Source organism: Jaculus jaculus, chromosome 3, assembly GCF_020740685.1.
Source record: "Jaculus jaculus isolate mJacJac1 chromosome 3, mJacJac1.mat.Y.cur, whole genome shotgun sequence".
NCBI classification, from domain to species: domain Eukaryota; kingdom Metazoa; phylum Chordata; class Mammalia; order Rodentia; family Dipodidae; genus Jaculus; species Jaculus jaculus.
In genome coordinates this window covers 26,224,433-26,236,905 of record NC_059104.1, presented here as the reverse complement: position 1 = coordinate 26,236,905, position 12,473 = coordinate 26,224,433, and the positions used below count along the sequence as shown (strand labels likewise).

The following is a 12,473-nucleotide window of genomic DNA, read 5'->3' as shown; positions in this document are numbered from 1 at the left end:
TTAGCTTATATCTCCTGATGGGTGAATTAAGGCTCTTGATAATTATTGTAATGACTGTGAGGTTTTATTTGATCCCTGCCATGTTGTGGTAGTTTAAATGGTTTGGTGTTTTCTTTGACTTTGTAGTTTTTTGTCTCTTCTATGAGTTTGGTTATTGACATCTGCTTTTTGTAGACACTTGAGGTTGATTATTTGGTTCTGTGTGCAGAATTCCCTGAAGTACTCTCTGTGGGTTTGGCATTTTGTGGGTTTGGCAAAGCTGAGGCTTATGGTGGAAAGTTTTTCTTTCACCATCTATTATGAGGAATATTTTTGCTGGGTAAAGTACTTTACATTGGAAGCCATAGGTTCTTTGGCTTTGCAGTGTTCCATTCCAGGCCCTTCAGGTGTTCAGGGTTTCTGTTGAGAAGTATGAAGTAATTATGATGGCGTTACCTTTACATGTAATGTGTTGTTTTTCTCTAGCTGCTTTTAGGACTTTCTCTTTGGTATTGATGTTTACAGTTTGAATGACAACATGTCTTGGAGAATTTCTCCTTTGGTCCAGTCTGTTTGGAGCTCTATAAGCTTCCTGTAACTTGATGGGCCTGTTTTTTGAGAGAGTGGGAAATTTTCCTTTGAAAATTTTGTTGAATAAGTTCTCCATTCCTTTGGTCTAACTTTCTCCCCCTTCTCATACTCTCATGATCCAAATGTTTGGATATCTAAGAGTATATCACAGTTCTCTCATTTTCTGTTCACAAAAATTTTTGAACTTGTTTAAACTTTTGGACTCATGAACTGTTTTTTCTGTTTTATCTTCTAGTTCTGATTTTCCATTCTCTACATATATAACTCTATTTTTGAGAGCTTCTGTAGAGTTTTGGGATTGTTCAATTTGATTTGCATTTTCTACATTTTTATGTAGAGTTTCCTTCCCTCTATTAAGTTCCCTTTTCATGTCATTTTCTGATTTTCTTGATGCATCTTGAAATTCATCTTTGCATTTCTTTATGTCATCATTGACATATTGGGGTGGTCTGGTTATTGGAGGTCTTCTTTTTTTCTTCTGCATTCCTTCAGTTCATTTAACTGTCTTTGGAACTCTTCCAGGTTATTATAAATTAGGTCTAGTCTAGGGAGGACAGCATTCATATGGTTATTGGCCCTTTGTTGCTTTTCTGAAAGTTCTGCTGTTTACTTGGACATGGTTGCATAGCTTACATCTTCATTTTGGTGTTCTTATCCTAATGTCTTTTCTATGTCTTGATTAGAGACATCCATTGTGGAACTGGGTGATCAGACTGGATTTACTTGCATTTCATTTTTCATGTTATTCCTCTGAGCTGTAGCTTGCCCATCCCAGTGTAAGAGCTTTATTTAATTTAGGAGGATGCTATATTCTACCATTAACGTGTGTCAGGGTTTATTGCCATTTATGTTTGCTTCCACTAGCCTTCTGGTGGTGATTGGGCCTGCCTGCTCAGAAGGACGGAGACTGTGAGGCTCTGGTGGGGGCTGAGGACCTGATGTAGAGGATTGTTCCATGATTTGGGGCCTGGAAATGTGTGGTCAGAGGACTGTAGTGGACAGCAGGATGGGGGGTGGGGTGCAGTGGCCAGTGGAATCACCTTCCTGAGCCTGGAGATGTGGGTGGAGCTACTACTCTGTCCTGCTTGAGTTCTGGAGAGGGTGGGGCCGTTGGCTAATGGAGATGGTGTTCTCAGCCTGGAGGAACTTGGGGAGCTGCTCTGGTCTGCCTGGGCCTGTACAGCTGGGGGCGGCGGGGTGGGGGGCGGTAGCAAGTGGGATAGTTTTCCAAAACCTGGAGGCTTAAGTGGAGCTAATCTGTCCTGCCTGGGTTCGTGCAAGGAGGTGAGGGACTGCAGCCAGTGGGATGGCGTTTTTCTGCGCTTGGTGTCAGCAGGTGGAGTTACGCTAGCCAAGGTCCTCTAGCCTGCGGTTAGTGCAGGAGGAACCTGCGGCGGGAACCAGGGCTAGAATGGCTGCTTGAGGGTACTGGGGGACTGCTGGACTACCGAGAGCGTGGGAATCAGGTGATACCCCCTCCCTTCTTTTTGCCCCTCCACGCCCTTTCACTGGAGGTTTTCTAGAGTTTTTCTACCCCCTAGAAGACTCAATGAGCCCTTAATTTCTGGCCATTCCTTCCCTGGGAGGTGCAGCGTGGTAAGGTGGATGATGTTTTGACCAGAAGTGCCTTCAGACTTATTTTAATGATGCAATCTTTCACTGAAAAAATACTTTATTTTTATAGATTATGAGATTTAATTTACAGTTAGTGGGCAATCATCACACATAAGACTGTGGGAAGTAAGAACTCATTTGTTTCATAACCCTTGTGAAAACTAGTAATACACGCTTGGAAAAGAAACTTACCAAAAGTCACTACATGAGAAAATAAAAATAAAGCCAAGCATGGTGTCACACTCCTTTAGTCCCAGCACTCTGGAGTCAGAGGCAGGAGGATAACTGTGAGTTTGAGGCCACCCTGAGACTACATAGTCAATTCTGGGTCAGCCTGGGCTAGAATGAATCCCTACCTTGAAAAAAAAGACATGAAAAATAACTGTACAAAAAAAAATATGTGAAATATAAAAACACCTTTATCTTCCATTGTCAGGCAATCAGCATAATCAGCATGTCAGTACGTGTATGTGCATGTAGATAAATAAACCCAAACACATATCTTTAATATATCATCATTTAATATATGAATGTGTACACTTTAAGAACACTATGTAGACTGAATACTTTATGATGACACCTTTGAATGCTCTGGAAAAATGTTAGCATAAGAATAGAAAGAAGAACAGGTGCGTTGTGTAGCACAGTATGTGTCCCAACTAAAGAGAGAAAGGAGGCTCTAGGGATTCAGGAAGTCATGTCTGCTGGTCCTGAGTCTTAGTGTTCACACACCACTCCCCAAGGTTATGTGAGCTAGAAAATTAAATGTCCATTAAGGTCAAGGCAAGAAGGAAGTTCCAGAGATTCAGGAAGTCAACAAGTCTGGGAGAGTTGTAAGACTTGAGGCTATATAAAGGAGAATCAAGTGCTGGCGTAGGAGAGATTCCCCCTTGGAGCTGCAGGCTAGTGATGCAACATGCTCCATAGATGTAGCTTCTGTGAATCATCACATAAGCATGGGCTTTCTGGTGATTTAGCTCCTTTAGAGTAGAAGCAGCTAGGGGGAGGTCATCATCAAGGTTGGGCTGAGACCTTTCTTGTGCCGGTGTGTTTGAGTCATCTATTGCTCCTGTCAGCAACCACTCAACCTGCTCTGCAAGGAACCACAAAAACCTCATTGGTAAACCATGCTGGTTTTGCTTTAATCATCCTTTGGTCTGTCATTTTGCCCTATCTGGGGATACAGAAAGGTTTCCTCAGGATAATATGAAATAATTTGGTGGCCAAAGACAGAAGTAACTGAAGGAGTAAAACACAGCAAAATACAATGTGGAGACAGAGTGTGAAACTGGGAGTCACGTTTTACTGAATTAAATCCAAACTTTATCATTCTATTAGCTTTGTGACCTAATTAAAATTACATAATGTTTGTGTGCCCAGAAAACTACCTACAAAAAATGACAATGACCTGTTGTATTTATGTATTATTATGAAAATGGAATATTGATATTGTGGACTCAAACTTTAAAAGATCATATTGTAGATATATGTAGTTCATATTTTCATGATGAATCTTGTAGCTACCACTTTATTATTGATAAAATGAGAATAATACTACATTCATATTTTATAATTAATTTTAAGTTAATGCCCCCAAATATGTGGGTTATGTTATTTAGTGATGAACCAACTTGGGAGGGGAAGACAAAAAATACTCTTCCATCAGCTCATTTAGCTGCAAATCAAAACAAAAATACAATTCACATAAAATGAATCTGTAAGACGTACATGTGCAACAGTAAGGATAGTAAAGATACATTCTTCTGACATGGAACTAATGATAACTTTTCAAGAATAGTAACTATAGGAGAAAGCATTTCAGACATGTGAGCAGAACTGAAGAAATGTTATGTCTTTAAAAAACAGGCATGTGGGCTGGAGAAATGGCTTTGAAGGTTAAGATGCTTCCCTGCAAAGCCAAAGGATCCAGGTTTGATTCCCCAGGACCCACATAAGCAGTTGCACAAGGTGGTGCATGCATATAGAGGAGTCTGTTTACAACAGGTGGAGACTCTTGTATGCCTATTTTCCTATTTCTCTCTGTCAGCCTCTTCCTCTCTCTCTCAAACAAATAAATAAATTTAATATATTAAAAAAAATAAAAGCAAATATGTGAAAGAAATGGCCAGTTTGTCAGTACTATGGAATGGATTATTGTTCTGGAAAACTAAGGAGAGAAGGGATCTCAATAGTGATACACAAATACACAAGAACATGACCATGAAGAATAAGTGCAAAGAAATAGAGATAAAATGATGAAAAAGAAACAAAATCAAAAACATTTGAAATTGACTGAAAGATACATCAAGCAAATAGAAGTAATTCCATAAGGCAGAGAGATGTACTAAAAGTAACACTTTATGTGAGGCCCTCATACTTTCCAATGAAATGCATTAGTCAAGTCTGTACCAAAATTCATGGGAATTCAACAGGAAATACATATGTCCTTTGAAATTACTATCTTTGGAGGTTAAAGTGAGAATAAAATACTTCCTACTTTTATAAAAAGATTTTTTTTAAATTTTTGGCTTGTATTTGTGTGTTTGTTGCAAAATGGAAAAACATTTACTAACTAAAAATAGAAGGCTTGTGAATCACAAAAAGTTTTTGTTGCAGATGTGAAGAAAAGTATTACATTGAACAAAATCCTTTCCTAAGTTAGGTTGTTAGTTATAACATTTCATATATATATATATATATATATATATATATATGAATATATATACATATACATACTTATATACTCATGTAGGCTTTACATTTATAGGCTATATTACATTATATATATATATGTATATATATATACTGGTTGTTAATCAGATGAAAATAACTGTCATCTTAAATGATTTCTTAGTCTTTTTGGGTATTCTTCTTAAAATGTAATATACATGACATACGCATTTTTTGGTGGGTATATTGGATAGAAAATGACAGAAAACAGGTCAGATATTCTATGGGAGTCAATTCATAGCCAAAGGTTCATTGGCAAGTGATGAAACCACTGTCTCCTACAAATTGTAATTCAGACACATTGTCACTGAAAGCGCCCAGCAGAATCTGTATACTCTCATCCTTTGAATTTAGCTAAAGATTTGATTTTCCCCCTGTGACCACTTTAGAGAAGGGCAGAGGAATCCACTGGCAGTGTCTTGAAAAGGCAAGATGTTTAATTAACTGACAATCTATCCTGTGATTCCTTTGGGCCCATTTTGATTAGGCTGGGATGTAAATAAATTATTTTGTGAAAAGATGCTGTGGTAGATTGGAAGCTATGATTTTCATAGGACTGAAGAATGTACATTTCAAGTGAACTTGGAATATACTAATCAGTCACTGTTTGGTTCCATTTACCATCAAAAGAGAACTCCATGATTCTTAAAATTTTGTTTTTTAGACCACTATCAAGTAACACATTTGTGCTGATATTAAAAGCACATGAAATCCTAACTTAATGTGTTAGTAGCTCCTTGAATTGATGGCAGTTTTTTTTTTTGTGGGGGGGGCGTGGAAGAGTGGATTGTTAAAGAGGTCAGATGTAATAAGAATAAAAACAGCACAAGATTTGATAGGAAAAAATATTTTTCAAGAAAGGTATGGAGCAAATGCCTGTAATCCCAGCATAAGGGAGGTGGAGACAGGAGGTTCAAGAACTCAAGGGCAATATTTAGCTACCCAATATTTTGAAGTTAGCCTGAGGTGACTCTCTGCTTCAAACAAACTAGCAATAAAGAAGATAAGAACACTTTAACATTGGAATTATAATTAAAATATGCATATATGTAATCAGTTTCATTTCTTTAACTTCTAATTTTTAAAATTTAAATCCATTTTAAGAGAGAAGAAGATAGAGAATGGGTCACTAGCCACTGCAGACAAATTCCAAATACCTTGTGCTTATGGTTTAAGAGGGTACTGAAGAATTGAACCTGAGTTTTTAGGGTTTGCTGGCAAGCAGTTTAACTGCTAAGCCTTCTCCCTAGCTCCCTAATTTCTAATTTTTACTTGAAAAAAGTCTATGTAGTCTTTGGTCTATTTTTCAGTTTTATACTTGTGGTTTTGTTCCTGTTTCATGTTCACTTTTATGTAAGAAGGATAAGTAGGCCTATGAATACCTAATGTGATTTTATTGTTCTCAATATTTAGCATATAAATAGTAAGCTTTCTTGAATTTGTCTTCATAATTTGTACATTCCCTGCAAACATAAAACTTGTGAAATATCAACAAAATAACAAATATTTTTATAGCTATTACTTGTGAAAAAGATCAATACCTTCTGTTTTCACTGGTTTATCCATCAGTTTCATTTCCCCTGACCCCCTTCTACATTGCAAAGGATCTAAGCAAAAAAGACTGAACATTTGTGTTGCTTTGGAAAGAAAATGCCACATGGGGACAGAGTAAGTGAGGTTTTTATAGTTCCAAATATGTTTTCTTATTGAATTTGCACCTGCTTAAAGCTCAGCCAAATTATGGTACATAGGCCAGTCCTATTTTCCATTTTCTTTGTGAATTAAAAGTAAAATAAATGTGCAATTGAGCCTAGACAACAGATGGTCTGAAATAGGTATAAACATATTCCACCATATGTCTGAACGGCACTTTCAGAAAGTATTTGGCGCTGCTAAAATATTTCATTTTCAATAGACACATGAATATACATACACAACTCCAATTAAAGAAAAAAAAAGTGTCATTCACTCCTCATGATTGGGTATGTATGGTTTAGGAATATTCTGTGTACTCCATCTGAAAAACAGCAAAATTCCCCATAGTGACCCCTGAGGAAGCTCAGAAAATTACAGCCAACATGGGGTAGTAAGCTTGTGGGGAATTTTGTCTCCTGGAAGAACATTAAAAATGTCTATGTGATCTAGGCTCCCTGGGGTCTCAAATTGTTCTTGGAGTAATGGAGATCCAGGAAAAGAATCTGACTTAAAGTTGTTTTTTTTTTTTTTTTCTTCTTTTTTCTGTACCATGATTGTCTTCCTTTCTACCTTATCTTCTAGCACTTTGTAACCCTCTTTCAGAATAGAAGGAAAACAATAGAAGGGAAAAACATGTTGATAAACTACTCTATTGAAAATCTGAAGTTGAAAAAGTATTTCTCCTCTTGGTGCATAAGCACAAAGAACATCTTTGTGTGGTCCAAGAATAAAGCCCAGTATTGAGTATGGCAGACATATTCTGTATTGATGACTTCATATTCACATATAACAGCTCACCTGAATATCACAGAATTAGAAAACATAGTGATGCTTGACTCTTCTTAATTTTTTTCAGTCTTTCAATGAAAAATACTCAATAATAATGTACTTGGAATTTTATAGTTTTTCCTTCCTTCCTTCCTTCCTGCTAAGACATTTCACAATGCACAAATTTTGAAAAAGTTTATTAAACCTTTACAAAATGTTTTATTTATTTCAATATGTCAGAATACAAAATAACACTGCAAAATCCAAAGACTAGCTATTCAAACAAGAGCAGATGAACACTGCAGAGTCAATTCCATAAACCCAGAAGAAATACCCATACTTAAAAGGAATATACAAAGCAGTCAAGAGACAACAGGATGACAACAAAGTAATATTTGTTATTGGGGTACATTTCAAAGTCATAACCTATGTCATGGGAGCCCAGATTGGAGTAAAACTGACCATGGCACCATGGTAATGAAGGAGATATGTAGGAGGTAAACATGCTCTATTCACTTATGAAAGGTAGTACACACTTATTAGGGTTGGATTAAGACAGAGTTAGGTGGTAGGGGTTAGAGTTTAGGTTAATGTTAAGGTTAGGATTTTTGTTTGTTTGTTTGTTTTTTTGAGGTAGGGTCTCACTGTATCTCAGACTGAACTGAAATTCACTACATAATCTCAGGGTGGCCTTGAACTCACAGCAGTTCTACTATCCCTGGCTGCCAAGTGGTGGGCTTAAAGGCATGTACTACTATGCCTGGACAGGAATATCAATTAATAGAATTATAACATTCTTTATTACAACATGCATTATGTTTCCTATTGTGTGTAGTTCTTAAAGAAAAGGGCTTGTGGTCATAGCTATATAGATAGCCCTAATTAATTTATTAATCTTACAGATCAATAGAGATTTGATCAATGAAACATAAAAACAAATAAAATAATTCATTATTGGTAAATGGAAGAAAATATAGTATTTTATCCATACTTTCTAAGATTTGACTCCTTTTCCCTTTATCAGAGCCAATCAAAACTCTTTTAGTGGGCACAAATGTGTACAATTAAAGAAACAGAGGACAGAGACTTTCCTAGTGTGTCACGGAAAAGTCAGAGAAAAAAAGAACCAAATATGAAAACGCTGGCTTAAAAATAAAAATAAAAATAAAACCACAGCAACAATAACAGCAACAAAATAATGAGTCTTTTACAAAAGGTTTCCACAATTCTGCTGACCTTGTTATTTAAATGACTGTGTCAAGCCCCAAACTTGTCAGTAAGTAGAGATTTAACCTTTGGTCAAGAAATGGTAGATACAGCTACAAATCAGTCAAACTGAAGACTTGATGTGATTTCAAGGATCATAGAAATAAAATGCCAGACGCTAGATTTTCTATAAATTATCAACAAATAAATAATAATTAAGTAAATTATCAGCTCCAAAATCAAATTTAGCCCTCATTAGACAGGCTTCACTGAAGAGTAGAGACACTACAATGAAGACTCAGTGAATGCAACATACAGAAGTAGAAATGATTCTTTTTAAACAAAAAAGAAAAATGGTTTCAGAAAAGAACAAGGACCTCCAAAGACAACAAAACTCCGTCCATCCTCATCATTACAGAAACCAAAGGGAAACAAAACAAAAAGACAATATCTTAAGACATAAACTTGAACCCCCCAAATTTGTGGGTTGTAGTTGCCCCTTGCAGTGCCAGTTCTCATTTGTGGATTTGTGCTGAGAGTGCCGTGCATGTGATCAGGTTGCTGTTTTCATACTTTCATTACTCATGTCATTTGAATATTTGACAGTTACAGTGTTCAGATGGAAATAACATATTTTATTAATGTGTACCTTTGTTTGTGTTTGTCCTTAAGATAGAGTCCCACTACATATAGCCAAGGATGGGTTCAAATTTATTTGGTTTGACCTCAAGTTTTGGATTGACCATCTTTCATTAATCTCTGATGGGCTAAGTATACAGGTATGATGATATGCATGAGCCACCATGTCCAGCTAAGTGTGAACAGTGGGTCATAGAGTTTACCTGTTACTCCACTGGAACTCACAAATAACTCAGGAGGTAAAGTCTGACGCTGTGTGCTGCTGGCCATGGGTACATCGTCAGCACAACTCTGAGCATGGAATGCTGGCTTCAGAAGCCGAAGTAAGGTGAATAGACCTATTAGTACAGCATCGGTTTCACAAGTGTTATCCATGTTCTGAATTGTAAAACAATATTTTACTCAAGTTGATTCTTCAAATGTAAAAAAGGGCATAGTATAATCTTTAGTGAAAAATAGTAGAAGTACATAGAGCTAAAACTTTTACATAATTAAAATAACATCTAAAAGCCACTTAAATTGTAAAGTAGGATAAGTTAATAGAGGAAATGAATCTAAATATAAAATTGAAGACATATATCTAGTAACATCAATGAATAATTTAAATTATAGTGAAGTAGGGCTGGAGAGATGGCTTAGCGGTTAAGCACTTGCCTGTGAAGCCTAAGGACCCCGGTTCGAGGCTCGGTTCCCCAGGTCCCACGTTAGCCAGATGCACAAGGGGGCGCACGCGTCTGGAATTCGTTTGCAGTGGCTGGAAGCCCTGGCGCGCCCATTCTCTCTCTCTCCCTCTGTCTTTCTCTCTATGTCTGTCGCTCTCAAATAAATAAATAAAAAATGAACAAAAAAAATTAAAAAAATATATAGTGAAGTAAATACTGTAATTTCAGTAAACAATTACATGGAAAAACAAAATAAGAAAGCTGAAATTCTGCTTTTCTATTATAAGTAAGATTAAGAGATTAATTTTGAAATGAAAAATTGTAGGGATGTGGATAAATTTTGTAATAACTGTGCAAACAGTAAATTCTATAGACTATATTGGTTCTTCCCTAGTAGATTAAGCAGACTTTTAAGACTATATTATAAGAGATGAATGTTGGTAGTTGATCATATTAGAATTAGCAACATACAAAACATATCCAAATATATAAAATCAAATATTAGCACTTAAAAATCTGAACAAAAAGTCTATTGCCACAAAAAATAGATTATTTAAATATACAAGCTGATGAAACAAAAAAAAATTGCAAACACTATTTAGCTATCAAAAGTACAAAACTTGCCAGGTGTGGTGGCACATGCCTTAGGTTGCAGGGCTCAGGAGGCAGGGATAGGAGGATCACTGTGAGTTTGAGATCAGCTTGAAACTATAGAGTGAGTTCCAGGTCTGCTTGGGCTCAAGTGGGACCCTACCTCAAGAAAAAATATGAAATCTATTCACTTATGGCAGTATTTAATGGAGTCCATGTTCATGTTATTTAATTACCTTGGTGTGTGAATTATACAGGGGTCATTCATTGGAGTTGAGAGTAGAAAGATAGAGATCAACATATGGTGAAGGAAAAGGGAAAATAGCAGTTAAAGCTCCCAGTGTGTTCAGTAGGGTGACTGACTGCAGATGAGAATAATGACTCTTGAAGGAGAAGACGAGAAGAAGACAGCTCAGTACTTAGCACTTGTTGAATCATCAGTGTCACACCAAGCAGGGTTCAAGGAATATTGAGAAAGTAGAGACAGAGAGAATGGGAAAGCCATAGGATGGGAGGTAAGTATTTCCAGGTATTCACCCTAGATCATGAATTCACTGGTTCACTCATGACCTCACAGGAATTATCATTGCCCCTTGACCTGCACAATTTTGAGCATATCAACATGTTAGTGAAGAGGACAGAGAAAGATGAAAAGACTTAAGAAGTCAGTACATAAGAAGGATGACATGGAAGGAGGAAAGTGTTCAGGAAATAGGGATGTGGGAGGGGGTGGGGGGAACAAGAGAGAGTAGCTGGATGTAATATTAGTTACAGTACACTAATGTGTTAGTAACACTCAACTAAAAGTATTGTACTATTTATCATAAAATTATAGGAGACAGTGTTGTTAATACTTTTACCATGAAGAAACTGTGTTTGCACCCTTCACACAGCAGCCAGGGCCCAGGAAAAACCAGAGGAACTGGACAGTTAATCAAGTTGCTGCTTCCATGGTGAGCTTGACAACATGGGCCAGGGTGATGCAGGCAGACACCCTGGACATTCAAAATACACCAAAGCAGAAATCCATAAGCTGCTGAGAACGCAACACTACTTAAAGCACACCCATCAAGGTGCAGGGAAGTTTGTAGAAGAGGAGGCGGAAGGAATGTAAGTGCCACAGTGTGGGAAGGAATATCCAGATCCATAGACCTTCCCACAATGTAAGACTGCTGCTCTCACAACTCATAACCTACAATTACTTGGTGAATACCAGCAATCTCACTAAGGATGGCCTCAGTGGAGTTGGGGCAGGGAGGAGGAAAACAATGGTACCAACATATGATGTGTCCATACAAAACTTCTAATTAATAAAGAAAAATGAAAAACAAAAGAAGAAATTGTATTCAAAGAGTGTTACAGTTAGTTTCACATTGCTGGCAGAAATCAACTAAGCAAGAATAGCTTCTGTGAAAATAAAAGGGTTTATTTTGGCTTACAGCCTCCAGAGAAAGCTCTATGCTGGCAGTGGGGAAATGATGGCAAGAGCAGAGGGTGGATATCACCTCCTAGCCAACATCAGGTGGACAACAACAGGAGAGTGTGCCAAACACTGGCAAGGGGAAGCTGGCTATAGTACTCATAAGCCTGCCTCCAAAAATACAATGCCTCTAGGCAACATTAACTCCCAAATCTCCATCAGCTGAGAACCTATCATTTAGAACACCTAAGTTTGTGAGGGACACCTGAATCAAACCAGCACAAAGAGGAAGCCGTGTTTTAACTTGAATTAAACATTACAAAGCATACATATAAAAACATTATCTAAAACTCCATATGAAAAATCTTTACAATTTATATATCTAGCAAATTTTATTTCAATAAATAACTTCCATGTTTAGTATTTGGAAATTAAGAAATTTAGAAGCAAAAAATTTTAAATGTCATTATAAATGAATGTGGGTTTTTTTGAGAAACAATTGTATAATTTCAAAAATATTTGCCAGGTGTTGTGGCTCACACCTTTAGTCCTAGAACTCAGAACTCGGGAGGCAGAGG

General features: G+C 36.9%; 1 pseudogene; it reads right to left on the bottom strand.

Moving 5' to 3' along the window:
• The window catches only part of LOC101594801, a 110,997-nt pseudogene extending 101,400 nt beyond the window's left edge, over positions 1–9,597 (bottom strand).
• Positions 9,598–12,473: the final 2,876 nt, after the last annotated feature.